Here is a 14305-nt window from a genome sequence, read left to right as displayed (position 1 = left end):
AAGGCAACAACTGCAAGTCTGCCCTCATCCCATTACCCTCACTAACCACTGCCCCAACTGCCCAACCCAAGGCAGCACCCACAAGTCTGCCCTCATCCCAAGCTCTCCAACCCAATGCAGCACCCTTAAGTCTGCCCTCATCCCAGAACCCCCACTGACCTCTGTCCCAACCACAAAAACCAAGGCAGCACCTGCACATCGGCCCTCGTCCCAGTACCCCCACTGACCTCTTCACCAACCCACCAAACCAAGGCAGCACCCTCAAGTTTGTCCTTGTCCCAGTATCCCCATTGACCTCTGCCCCAAATGCTCAGCCCATTGCAGCACCCACAAGTCATCCTCATCCCATTACCCCCACTGACCTCTGCCCCAACTGCCCCAAGGCAGCACCTGCAAGTCCACCCATGTCCCAGTACCCAGGCTGACCTCTTCCCCTGTCTGCCCAACCCAAGGCAGCACCCGCAAGTTGATCCTCATCCCAGTACCCCTACTGACCTCTGCCCCAACTCCCCCACACCAAGGCAGCACCAAGTCCACCCTCATCCTAGTACCCCCACTGACCTCTGTCCCAACCTCCAACGAAAGGCAGAACCTGCAGGTCCGCACTCATCCCAGTACACCCATTGACCTCTACCCCAAAAGCCCAACCAAGGTAGCACCAGCAATCATTCCTCATCCCAGAATCCCCACTGACCTCTGCCCCTACTGCCCAATCCAAGGCAGCACCTGCAAGTCATCCCTCGTCCCACTACCTCCACTGACCTCTACCCCATACCACCAACTGAAGGCAGCACCCACAAGTCATCCCTCGCCCCAGTACCCCCACTGCCTCTTCCCCAACCACCCAACCTAAGCCAGCACCTGCAATTCTTCCCTCATCCCAGTACCCCCACTGACCCCTACCCCAACTGCAAAACCCAAGGCAGCACCTGCAGTTTGTCCCTCATACCAGTAACTGGACTGAACTCTGTCCCTACTCCCAACCCAAGACAGCACCTGCAAGTCCGCCCTCATCCCAGTACCCCCACTGGCCTCTGCCCCAACCCCCCAACCCAAGAAGGCATCCGCAAGTCCACCCTTGTCAAAGTCCAATGTGGAGTACCAACCTACCTCATCTCCTCTGGCTTGGGTCCACCATGAAGCACACCAGCCAGATATCCTCCTCGAACATGAACACGTGGGAGAACTGTCATTGAATCTAGGACTTTAGCTTCTTCCATGGCTACCTGTTGGACCACAATCAGCTGCATATCAACAGGACACCATACTGTTACACCAGCTATGCTTTGGCCACTCAATGTACATTTGACATAGTGCACAAGTGATGAGTGTAGCTCACTGATCCACAGTGAGGCCACATTCCTCCTCAACACACAGAATGTTAAAGAGCAATATCTGTGGATAAAGTGTGAGCACATTCACATTGACAAGCAAGTGCCAAGGGAACACCAAAACATCAGTGGACCAGAAAGGAACTCAATGCACAAAGAACTGCACCTCAAGTAGCGAATGCGTAGAGGTGAATGACCTGTCACCAGATACAACAGACATCTAAACCATGTGGAACACAGACACATGAAGAATTGAGTACCCATCCCCAATGAGAGACCCCAAACACCATCATGAAACATCTCACCCATCACCAAACGCATCCCTGCATTAACACTGTTGCACACATACCAAAAAAGTCACTCAACTAACACTGACACACTGACACAAAATATGTAGTGCCCCTGCACAAGGAATGGTATCAGACAACAGGCCCTTGCCACCTCCAGCCATCTGATAGCCCCTCCACTACTAGTCAAACACATGTCCAAGTCGTTGAAAACAATGCCACCATGGCAAGCACTAACAACACACAACATCACTGAACACCCATGAAAATATTCACCAATGGAGTTCAAAGTCAACCACACACCCATGCACACCATGTACACAAATGATCAACTTGCCAGTAATGCAAAGCACAGAAGTAGGCAAGAAGCAGATATTCATGACAAATCTGTGAAAGACATTAATCCGAAACCATGTAACCACCCCACATCTATGATTCACTCACACCTCTTGCTTCTCCACTCTTTTGACTGCTAACTCTCTGTTATCTCCTCCTTTCCATGCTTCCTTTTCCTATCTCCTCCCCTTACTTTCTTCTATGCACTTCTCTATCAGAATTGTCCCTGGACCTAGTATGATAGCAACCTTGTCTGTCTCCTTCCCCCTCCCCTTACTGGGGTTTCCTCCCCACCCCCGCCCCCTCCAGCACTATCTGAAATGTCGTCAGGCCTAGTATGACAGTCACTTGTTTTGTTCCTACCCTCCCTTTCTGCACCCCTCTCCCTCACCTTTTTTTTTCTCCAGCTCTGCCAGAAATGTCGTCAGGCCTAGTACGGTAGTCGCCTGTATGTTTCCATTTCCTTCCCACTCTTCCCCTCCCTTCCTTATCTATGTCTTAGCTCTTGCACTATCTGAAATGTCATCAGGCTGAATATGATAGTTACTTTCACATCCTTACTGTTCATGGCCTGTAAGAATGTCATTGTATTTTCCCTTTTCCCCTCCCTTGCCTTGAAGTGCTTTGAAACACATTGTGTATAGGCGCTATATAAATAAACTATCATATCATATCATATCATATCATAGACCACCCATGTTAATCAAACACGGATGCAACACCCATTACACACACAAAGCATGCACACATGTCTCCCAGCAAACATCACAGTAACAACATGACACACAGAGTGAGGCCTTAAATCATAACAGCCATAGGACACATTAATTTGGAGAACATGGGCAGACAAAACTGCAAATGGATAATGAAACAGCAAGTAGTGGGGTAGAGTTGTGATAATAAACTCATATTAAAAACAAACTATGTACAAACAAAGGGGAAGGGAAAAATAGTCCATGGAAACACATATTAGTACCAAAATCACATTTACAACTAAAGAACTATTTACATCAGGCAACGGGATAGTCCGATGTGATTTCAGACAATGCCTCAGCCAAAGTGATTCCCCCCTACCTCAGCCAACTGGAAGTGGGTCTTCATTCATGCCTGGAGGGCTTGCAGGGCCTCCATCATCTGAGACTCAATCTCTGCCGCTGGCCTGCCGGACTGCCCCAGGATAGCACACCGCCACCTCGCCAAGCACTCCTCCACCTCGGCCCTGGTAATTGCTGCATCATGTGCCCCTTGCCACTCCACCTCCTGCTGCCTTACATAATCCACCTGTGCCTACACCAGAGTCCACAAGCACCGCCTGGCCTCCTGCCTCATTTGTGTCATGTCAGTGCCTGCTTATCTTCTCCTAATGCCATTGCCCTGCAGTATTTGCCTCCACACAGTCACCATCTCTTGCTGCTTGGTATTGCGTGTGTGGTGCAGGTACTCTCTCTGACTGGCGTCAGAGGAGTCACCTGTACTGCCCTCAAGTGCCTGGTGTGCCTCCACTGCCTGTCCACTGCAGGCTCCTGGGCAGGTACAGCAACCACCTCCTCTGCCATTGTATGGACTTCCAACTCCAACAGGGACTCTGGTACATCCAGACTGGGCAAACTTGAGACTGGTGCACAGAAGGCCATGGTGGTAGCTGGCATGAAGGCCTCAGTGCAGGACAACTGGGTTATCAATGAGGATGAGGATGAGGGGGACAATGCAGTGGCCAGCTCAGAGAGACCACCGGAAATAAGTGCCATTGCCAATTTTGCCAAGAGGCAGCCTATCTGCTTGTGATGCTGTACAAGCATCTAACAAGATGCTTTCACAGAATCATGCAGCAAAGCCTGCCACCTCAAGGCACCCATCAGCAGGTGCAGCACCTCAATCGGATGGCCACATCAGCTGGAAGTAGAGCCTCGGTCTGGGGAAGACATTGTTAAAGGTGGGTACTACTGCAGCAGATGGCCCTGGGACAGGAGGTTGTGCTGACCCATCCAAGGTGAACTGCACATCCTACTGTCTCAGGGACAGGTGTGTAGCCTGCACCCCACCCCTTGCCTCTCCAACTGATACTGTGAGCTGGGTTGCACCGGCCTCCCCTCCTCATCTCCCTCCATAAACCCTGATGCCTCCAAAGAGATCATAATGCTTTGGGGCGCTGCGTAGCTACGTCACCATCACTCTGCCCCACTGCTACCGAGGTGTCCCCACAACAATGTTATCCTGGGACTCACCCTGAGCAGCCTTTCTTGAGGTATGTGACACTCCCCCAGCCACATCACCCTCTGAAGAAGTGGTCACAACTGGGTGTAGCTGGTGTCTGCATCTGTGTCTGGAGGCCCTGTCCCTGGGTTTTGGCTTCGCAGCACAGCTTCAATCCTCTTCACCAGCTACATCAATTGTGTAAAAGGGAACAAAGAAGGTAGACATCAGTCAACAGTGACAATATATGTGTGTTATACACAACAGTAAAAGTAGCATGACGTCAGCATGAGTCAACCAACAACTGCCACACAAACACTCCCATACCCTGCAATCAGAATGAATACAGTAGACAAATGTAGGGACAATTATGAGTCTCAAATTAAGAGACATGCCCATGTGACACAGGACTTTGATGTGTGGCCAAATATACAAGTCAACACATCATTACACATCAGAATACCAATGCTGCAGGGACCCAGATGTATCCTGCCTGCAGGGCCATGGGAAGTGCACCTTGGCAAATGTTTCAGCAGCACCTTAGCATGGCTTTCAATTTCACCTCATTTGCTCACATAAACATGCAGTGTGAAAAGAATACAAATAGGACTGGCATGAGGAGTCACACATGGAACATTGAATTATGATAGCTGTGGTCTGGCCAGTGGTACCTAAGTGTGGGGCCACACCCCTAGCTGTCTGGGGATCTGCATGTGATGCCCTAGAGCAGTGCCCTCCTGAGTGGCCTGGGGATCCGGGCTGCCATGCCTTGACCGAGTAGTTTTTCCCTCTGGCTCATGCCGGAGCCTGTCTCCCACCTGGGACTTCATCTGCTGGGCTTGCTTAGCCTCTCACACTGCAGCCAGGCCCATTGATACACACCTGCTTTGGTGCCATGGACTGAGCATGGAGGAGCCCTTTGGGTTCCCATGCCACACATCCATCCCATATGGAGACATTTACCACAGAAAATGATGCTGGCACAAAATGGGGTCCATGGATCTTGGCTGCAGACAAATGTGGGAGACAACCGGGCCAGCTGCGACTCAGGCCATCTGGTTCGCAAGCGCAACCACCGAACAGAAACAGACACAGACACAGATTCAGTCATGGTTCTCCCATTTTGAATAGTAAATAGTTACTATTGAAGCAAGCAGGTCCCTCGTGAGCTTCAGCTGTTAAACTATGGCAGTACAGCAGCTACAACTGATACACATTTGGCGGTACCTGGACAATAGGGCTATGTACACCAGTGCCATCCAGTATTGTGGACTTAGTGTGAAATAAGGACTAGGCACCTAGCTGCACACTGCATACTTTGGCTGAGAAGTACTGTTTGACTCATCTTGAGAGATTCCTTTTGAGCCATAATAGGTTTTCTGCCCCTACCTAGCATCCTATCTGCATTTGGTCTGCTAGTGACAGCACAAGGTTTGTTCCTAGGTTTCGATCACCCCTGATTCTTAACAGGTAGCTCATCTGCCATACTAGCAGTAACTTTGGCCTAAAGAAGGCTGGGCTCATAAGAACAGATTGAGTCACCAAAGCCGAAACTCAAGTAGGCCGTTTTTCAACTAAGCAATGTTAACAAAAGTTGATTCAGCATTAAATGTCAGCTAAAATGTAGCAGCTTTGCTCTGTCGTATTGGCATGTTTGAAAGTTATTAGGCAATAGATTGCACAACATGAAGAAGTGTACTAAGAATAACATCCTGTGAGTGAATTGCAGGTGTTGTTCATGATTAATTATATGAACAATCAGTTTTTCTACTGTTTTGGCAAATTATTTTGATCTGGATGGTATTCTGATTCGGTTAGTCTTTGTAAACTTGTGTGCTCCTTCAGGCAACACTGTGGCCTTATGTTTTAGTGTGATGTGTGTGGACCAGACACGAGACTGGTCTAAGGTAGGCATTTTAATGAAAGAGTATGAGTTTAGTGATGAAGGTATGTCAATTTAATATATTGCACTCTTATGTTGGTGGTCATTCAAATTTCATATGTTTTCACTTAGTGTTTGTCCTCGGACAGACTTTTAAGTACGAATAAACAAACATTTTTGTAATCTACTGTTGAATTGCATTTACTGATATTCAAATGAAGGCAATTTCCTGTATGTTTTGTCTTGGATTCTCCACTTTTCTCGATGCCTATAAATGATGCCTGTGGAGCACCTGATGTTTTTTGGCACATCATGTGTACCTGGCCAGATGGCCAGTTGGGCCTAGATTGTGACTGCCTTAAGGCCACCATCCAGGGTTTTGGTCTTAAGCCGTCAACACTGCACTGAGGGCTACTTCCAGACTAACACGGTCGCGGGTTGAACCTTGATCAGAAGGACTTGTGAACACTGAGCGATGCTGAGGAGTTGGACACTATATGGCACATTCACCAAGTCTGCAGCCGAATGGGAATTTTGCACTGGGCACTTCCCTCCTCACTCAGCGTTACTGAGAGAATCCTGGTCATTTAATTTCCCTTCACTCAGAAATATGCTTAAAAACAATGGGTCGCAATGTCTAATCTGAGATCATAGTCAGGTATCAGAAGCTCAGGTGGCTAGCCTGGGGGAGAGTTTCACACCCTATCGTCTACCTGTGGAACACGAGCATCAAAGCATGCCCCAATGCTTCAGGTTGAGGGGCACGTCAGTCATGCATGTGCCAGTGGCACATCTGGATCATTGGGAGGGCGAGGCTAGGACCAGGCACAAATTGTGCAAGAGGGGGGTGGTTGCTGCACATGCCTCCACCACGGCAGCACCCTGTAGAACATTCTTTGTCAAGGACTGCTGTGGAAAAACAAGCTTGGTGGAGAAGTGCAAGGGCATGGCTCATGTGGACCCCCTTTCACTGCTCGGTGGTCAGGCCCTTTGGCCAGCCCACACCCCTTCCTTTATGAAATGACCACTGGGGCACTGCTCGTCATCTTGGCCATCCATGTAAGGGGGCACTCCCCAAGGGGGCATGCTCTTGAGTCAAAACTAGCCCAAGGAGGATGGAAGGTAATTACCTGTATCAACAGACAAGACCATCCAAGCAGTCCAACCCTAGATGGACCTAGTGTGCCAAATGATCGGCCAAATGATCCGGTAGGGTGCGGTGAGGCAGATGGACAGGCTGCCTTGCCATTGATGTGCAAGTCATCTGAAGTTCTATTGTTGGCCGGGCAACCTACTGAAACCTAAATCAAGTTGACCTCTCAGAAGAGCACCTCCAGCAGTCAAAGCTCTGCTGGCACATTGTGGCTGTCTTGGGGATGTGTGGAGTCTGGGTGGCAGCAAGAACCAAGTGAATTGCAGACAGGACCCATGCACACTATCTAGAGTAAGCCAGAGGAAGTCAACTATGCTTACTTGAAATATGTGTACCCTGGATGACAGAGGAAGGGGTCTCGCCAAACGTGCCCTTCCTCCTTATAGACATGAATACATTTCAGATTGGAGTCTATCTGGACGTCCACAGCTGGCCAGCCATATGAACTTTCCATACATTCCTACAGTCAACTACCAGATGACTGGGCACAGAGACTGGCCAACTGGTAGTTCAAAACATCACAATGGCCCAGGTGGGCAGTGCCCCTGGCCTCCTGGCAAAGACCCCCCCTCCACATACAGTGTGGCCCTGGGAAGCAATACACAGACCTATGGGGGCACTGTGGGGCCCATTGCAGGGTCAGCAACCACTAAATGCATGGGAATATGGCTCTTCCAGGGGACCTCCCTGGGCAAGCAGAGTGTGCTGCTGGGTACCATAGCGGTCAATTTTCCCTGTTCCATGCAGGTTCCATTGAGCCAGTCCTTATTTGATTTCTTACAGCATGCATGTGAGCGAGCAGAGATGTTTTTAAAAGACTTGCTTGGGCACTTGTCCATCCAAAAATATCTATCACCATGCACCTGTGACAGACTGACATGAAAGCACGCAAGATGTACACCCTTTGCTGAGGATCAAGCCGCAATGTTGTTGCTCCCAGCCCCAACAAATTACTCCTCATGCAGTGCGCTAATAGATCACACAGCCATCCCTGAAAGTCCAATGCACCAAAATGTCATGACCAGACATACATACACACCTGCCAGTCTTAGCTGCTGAAGTGTGGATAATGCAATCATCATTTGAAAATGAGCAACTCATATAGGTGTCATGCATGAATGTCCCTCACATTCTCCCAACATCTCAAACTGGCAACTGTTCCTGTCTGAGTACTTGCTGTCAGCAACTCACATTGCATGCACACAAGTGCACGTTCTCAACAAGAAGTAACAGTGGTCACTCCTATGCCTGTCCACTTCACAGATGACGCCCATCACATAGGCCCAGCATTGGCATGAGGTTGAATATTGATAAAGATTTGGGCAACACACATGCTGTGTACCGTAGAGATTACCTCAAATCATGCATACCCATACAGAACACACAAACACTGTAGAAAAGTACACCCTTTGTGTACTCACCAGAAGCTTGGATCTGTGTCTGCCATTGAAGGACATGGGCGTGGACAACTGGGTTAACCCCCTCCATGACCTGGAGTTGAAGGGGTGCCACCCGAGGGCAGCCTTGCACCTACACGGTGGTACCTGTCTCAAAGACCTCCTTCGCCTGGATCTGTATTCTGACGTTGTCCCAGCATGTCTTGGTGTGGTACACATTATGTACTGCCACTCCCTTTGTGTTGATGGCAGCTGTGATGTCCTCCAAAAACCTCTGCTGTCCATGCGTCCCAAGCTGCTGCAGCAGGTTGAAGAGGGATCCATAATGGGCCTGGACCTACTCATCCAGGATGCCAACTTCATTGGCAGAGACGTTGACAGCCCCCAGCCTCGCTTTGGGGGATGCTGCTCAATGTAGCAGACATGGCTCCCCTGAGGCTGGTGGGGTGCAGCTCGGCCCTGACGATGCATGCTGTGGTGGTGAGAGTCCCAAGATGGCAGATGAGGTGATCACCGAGCCTGAGAGGTGAGCCACTTGAGAATAGACAATGGGGAATGGCAGGCACTACAAGGCAGTGATGGTGATCAGCAGGCACTCACACACACTGCCAGGCAGCAGGAGATGATGAGGTTTGAAGGCAAGCTAGGGTAGGAGGAGGCCAAAAAATGGGACGAGGCATAAGGTACAGGTGCCTCCCATGAATTGATATAGAAGCAGTGTGAAGATCAGAGGAAGGTGCCTAAGCACGTAATTTACAACGTGCATACAGCACGCCTATGTGCCTAATGTTTTATATGCCGTGTACTCCCTTGCGTGCGCGGTATTGGAGACATTTAAGTGGTGTAATGCGCATTTCCTGTTGTGTGCAGAGACTGATACAATTAGGGGGTTGAACAAGTGGTGCATTTCCTGTTGTGCACAGAGACAGAGATAGTTAGGGGGTGCAGCATGCAATTCCTGTTGTGCGTGGAGACAATGTTAGGGGTGCAATGCTCATTTCACAGAGCTGGGTTATTTTTTGGGGTGCCAGACAGATTTTCCACCCAGATTTACGGCTATCTTGTCCTAACTGTACCATGAGTGGAAGGGATCCACAGAGGGGGAGAGGACAAGGACAGGGAAGAGGGCAGAAGAAGGGTCCACCTACTACACCTGGTGTAAATATGTCCCTGCACCACCGAGGTTCACTAGGGGCAAGAGGGGCCAGCCTACAGAGTTGAAGGTGCTCCACCCTAAAAAGAGACACAGGTCAAGCAGAAGGGGCCACCAAGGAAGATGCGCTTTTCAGATGAGGAGCTAACAATCCTCACTGATTATGTAACTGAACACCAAGTTGACTTGTTCCCTTGGACTGACAGTACCCTTCCTATGACACAGTGGTGGAGGATGTGGCAGGAGGTCACAGACAACATCAATGCCTGTGATGTGGAGAGACACTCTGTGTTAGAAGTACTCATTTGGATAGGGGACCTCATGCAACAGACCAAGGAGAAGCTCAGCAGCAATGTGGCCTCTGCCCAGGCCACTGTAGGCAGATCACCACAGGAGGACTTGCTGACTCCATTTGAAAAGGTTGCCAGTGGACTCATAAGCAGTATGCAGGTGGTTGGCATGGGAGGCATGGACACCTATGCAGTCACATCAGGTGAGTGCCATGTGTTCATGTCATATATGTTTCCATCTACTCATGAAATGTTGTCAAATGTTGTGGTTTAGTTGGCTGGGGTCCTCCTCATTCATTCATGGGTAGTAATGCCACCATGGCCACTTCCATCACATGTTCTGCATTCCGGGAGTTGGATGTGTGGTGTCTGTGTGCGGTTGATAATGATCTCACGGTGCACATCCCTCCAAACAGAATTTCACTGCTACGCCAATGCACCTATTTCTGGCAATGGCATGCAAGACACATCTCATTGGACACAGTCAGAGTGTCTTGCGTGTGGACATTGCATTGTGAAAGCAAATCATGAGGCTGTGTTCCAGACAGGAGTTGCAGTGGCTGGCCAATAGATGTTTGAATTGTGCACATTTCAGATTTATAGACCTCCATCCATCCACTAGTGGAACTTCCACTCTCATGCATGTTATGTTATGTGATGTTATGTTATTGGGCTCTATCACAAGTCTGGCGTATCCCGGAATTAATTCTGCCGGGATACCGCCAGCGCAAATTTTGTTACCTCAACTCGGTCAGGCGCTATTATTGCTGTACCCTGAGTTGCGGGGGCACAGGGTGGTAAGTCCCCATGCCCATTGGGACCATTGGACGCAATGGGACATTCTAATAGTGCAGTGGTAATAGTGCTGCAAACGGGTGGAAAGTAGCAAGATTTACCTACAGCTGGATGTAAATTTCCTGCTTTCCTCCTAAACTCGGGATTGGGGTGAAATAGTAATGCAATGGTAATATCATTACTGCTGCTTTTTTGCCGCTCTGCCCAACTCCTGATGACCCGTAGTCTCTTATAAAGCGCAACATATGCCTAGAGGCATCTTTGCACTAGGTAGACTCAAACAGGAAGTATTGGAATACAAAATACAGACCAACTAAAACAGATAGGTTTTCAAAGAGCATCTGAACATAAGATGATTTTCAGTGGCGGGGAGAGAGAGAGAGGAAGGGAATGCCAAAGATGTGCTGCAGCTATGGAAAACGCGCAACCACCAATGCCTGAGTAGGATTTCCATGGATGATATGATTTGGTGATGTTTGCTTGATTATCACTGTGCTGAAGATGTGAGTTTGCCTACATGTCTGTGTGTGTATGCATGTCTCTATGATCAGCCATGCGTATCTGGTTACACAGATCCTTAGGATGCTCCTGTGCAAATGCTTCTAGTGGGAGCTGATGTAGTAGCTCAATTTCATGTGTGGCATTCCATGTGCACTCCTGTCATGTCAGCCATGCATGCAGTCTCCACTCATGTGTCATGTCTAGTGTACACTCCATGATCAGGCATGGGCTGGCATATTGGGTACTCTGGTGAACTCACAGTAGGTCTCTACACCTTGGTCCTCGTTTGTGTGTTTTCCTCATTTTCTCATGGTAATTAGGTTGGCCTTGTAATTGAAGTGTGATATGGGGACACTCTGAGTAACATTTCCATGGCCTCTTTTGTTTTCCTGGTGCACCCCTGCCCATGGTACATGGGCATGCATAACACCTGACTGCCTCTTTCTACATAGGTGGATGATCCAGTTGGCATGTATGCATGCGGGTAATGTGTGCAGTGTGCAGTGTATTGCTGGTGAGGAGCAGGTGTCAGGATGCCAGTATGGCCTTCTCATGTGTCTTTGTGTCATGTGTCATGTTGCTGATGTGTTCCCATTAATATGTACAATGAATGTTGAGGGAGGGGTGTGCTACCATACCTTTTCATTCCTGTTTTTGTATCCTATGGTTGGATAGTTTGCTTTCTGGTTTTCCTGGAGAGCATTTTCATGATTGAATGGGGGACATGAGGTCACCAGAGACATGCATGTGGAGGGGGTGGGTGGGCAGCTGTTGATTTTCCCCATTTCAGGAGCATGTGCATGCCTGTGGTGTGTGAAGGTGAGCAAGTCCAGCAGCAATCATGCAGAGGAAGACATGAACAGGGCTCATGTAACCTCCTCACACGCTTGCATAGGCATGTAGTGTGGAATGAAACAAGGACTGGCTTGAGGAGTCCTGCATGGAACTTGACAATCTGACTGCTATTGGCTATCCAGCAGTGGCCTCGAGCCCTGCAAAACTCTAATATGTTTTGCAGTTGCCTGCCCTGCCAAGAATCCCGCAGCCCCCTATACCAATTGGGTGTTGCATCCCGGTGTCACGCAGTAAGGGGGTAGGGTTGCCCTTTTAGCATGAGCACATTGGAATGCATTGCCCTACCAGATGGCCACTCTCTGAGCCTGGCCATCTGGTAGGGGACCATAGGATTGGATAGAAGGACCAGATGGCTGCCCTGCCCTGAAAGTCCGGATGGGCTCCGATTAGACATGTTTCCTCCCATTAAGTCTATAAGGAGAAGGTCATACTAGACTGGTGGCCATGGAGGGTCTGGCCCCAGACCAGCGCAGCAGGCAGACATCCTTGGTGTCCAGATACCTGGAGCTCATCCCTGTGCAGCTTGGCTGGGGTTTGAAGAGACTAGCCACCTTCATCTCTCCTCTCTGTCCCCCTTTAACAGAAGTAGGGTGACACATTCAGGGAGCAGATCGGCAAGGTGGCCCGGGGGTGGAGCAGACTGCCTCCATTGCAGTGGATGCCCCTTCACGCTATCATAGAAGATGGCGAGTGGACTTCACCAGCTGAACACCTGGAACTCATTTTTTATAAACCACAATGGTATTGCACGATCCCAAGTGGGGAAGCTAGAGGGGGCAATGGTGGGTCTCACCATGCGGCACGATGGGCAGTGCTGCTCTCCCCCATCCTCTCCTGGAATGGTAGGTACAGGCTGACGTCTGGATAAATTAAAGTTATCTGTGACTCTTGTTGGTGGATCACTCGTCTCATGCATAGATGAAGAACACAGCTAGCTGCGATAATTAGTTTGATTTGCAGGACACTTGACCATCAACACTTCAAACTCAACTTGCAGACCATGGTTCTGCCTGGGGCTACGCTAGTCTGAGGGTCGCTGAATGTCAAACACCCTGGGAGCAACTGGGGCTGTTGCAGGGACCCCATTCGCTTTTTCCCCCCTAGGTCAGATCCAACCAGCACTATTGCTGGATCCACGGACCTGGCACAGAGGCTTGTGATCGACGTTTCCTGGCCTCCTTGCTTCCCCCCTCATGGGGTCGGGAGATTTCGGTGTCCAGCATGCACCTGATGGTGATGGTGGCCTAAAAACTCCAACTCACCTTACCATACTCCGGTCAGCTGGCTGTGCTGTGTGCGCCTGTCTGTGCTGTCTCTCCACTGCCTGCATGCTACAGACCCTGGGTGCAGGCCTTGCAACCATGTCCGTCAGGCAACCTCTTCCAGGCACGCTTCGGCACAAATCCGGACAGTGCATGCTCGACCGTTCCAGAGGCACCATGCTGTGGCATCCCCCCAAGGTTCCTGAGCCTGAGGCCAGCTTCCTGAGCTTCTGTCCCCCGACTATGTCCTCAGATCAGACGTGGCGATCCGCTGAATGTAAGCATCTCACTAATTGGAGGTAGAGCAACTGACCAGGATTCCCTCAGTAACAGCGAGTGAAGAGGCCAGCACTGACTCCACATCCAGCGGTGCGGGAAATGTTGATCTAAGTGATCCGACCGTGGCTAATTTTGCCGCAGTCGGAACGTTCGCATGAGAAAGGTGCGAACTACCAAAAGTTTGCACCTTTCTCATGCAAACACACATACATAGTACGGGGGCTGCATGGGTTTCCCCCGCAACCTCCGCTCACTATACTTTTTTTATTTACCTGCAATGCTACCACCAAAGGTTCAATCTTTTGATGTTCGAACCATTGGTGGTAGCATTTTGAGAACTTTTGGTCCTTGTGGACCTTTATTGTCGGTAAAAAGGTACAATCCCGGAAATGTGGTGTACAGCAGACAGATTCTCCAGCGTATCGCAGGGGGCTCAAGTGCTTCTGTTTGGTGCCCACCTGGTGGCAACCCTGGTGCACTGCGATCAGATATTCTCTGAGTTGGGTGCTTGGGGATGCAGCCCAAACTGGGTGGTATACTCCATATAAGGATAAGTATGGGCGCGAGACAGATAGCCAGCAAGTACCATAA

The 14305-nt window shown here is 49.7% G+C and overlaps 1 pseudogene; it reads left to right on the top strand.

The window, feature by feature from the left end:
• Positions 1 to 13056: 13056 nt before the first annotated feature.
• On the top strand, positions 13057 to 13209 carry LOC138459976 (5.8S ribosomal RNA; annotated as a pseudogene).
• Positions 13210 to 14305: the final 1096 nt, after the last annotated feature.

The sequence above is a fragment of the Ambystoma mexicanum genome, chromosome 4p, assembly GCF_040938575.1.
Source record: "Ambystoma mexicanum isolate Mex_15411 chromosome 4p, UKY_AmexF1_1, whole genome shotgun sequence".
Classification (NCBI taxonomy): Eukaryota; Metazoa; Chordata; class Amphibia; order Caudata; family Ambystomatidae; genus Ambystoma; species Ambystoma mexicanum.
The sequence above is the reverse complement of the archived record's forward strand: the minus strand, read 5'-3'. Positions and strand labels throughout refer to the sequence as shown.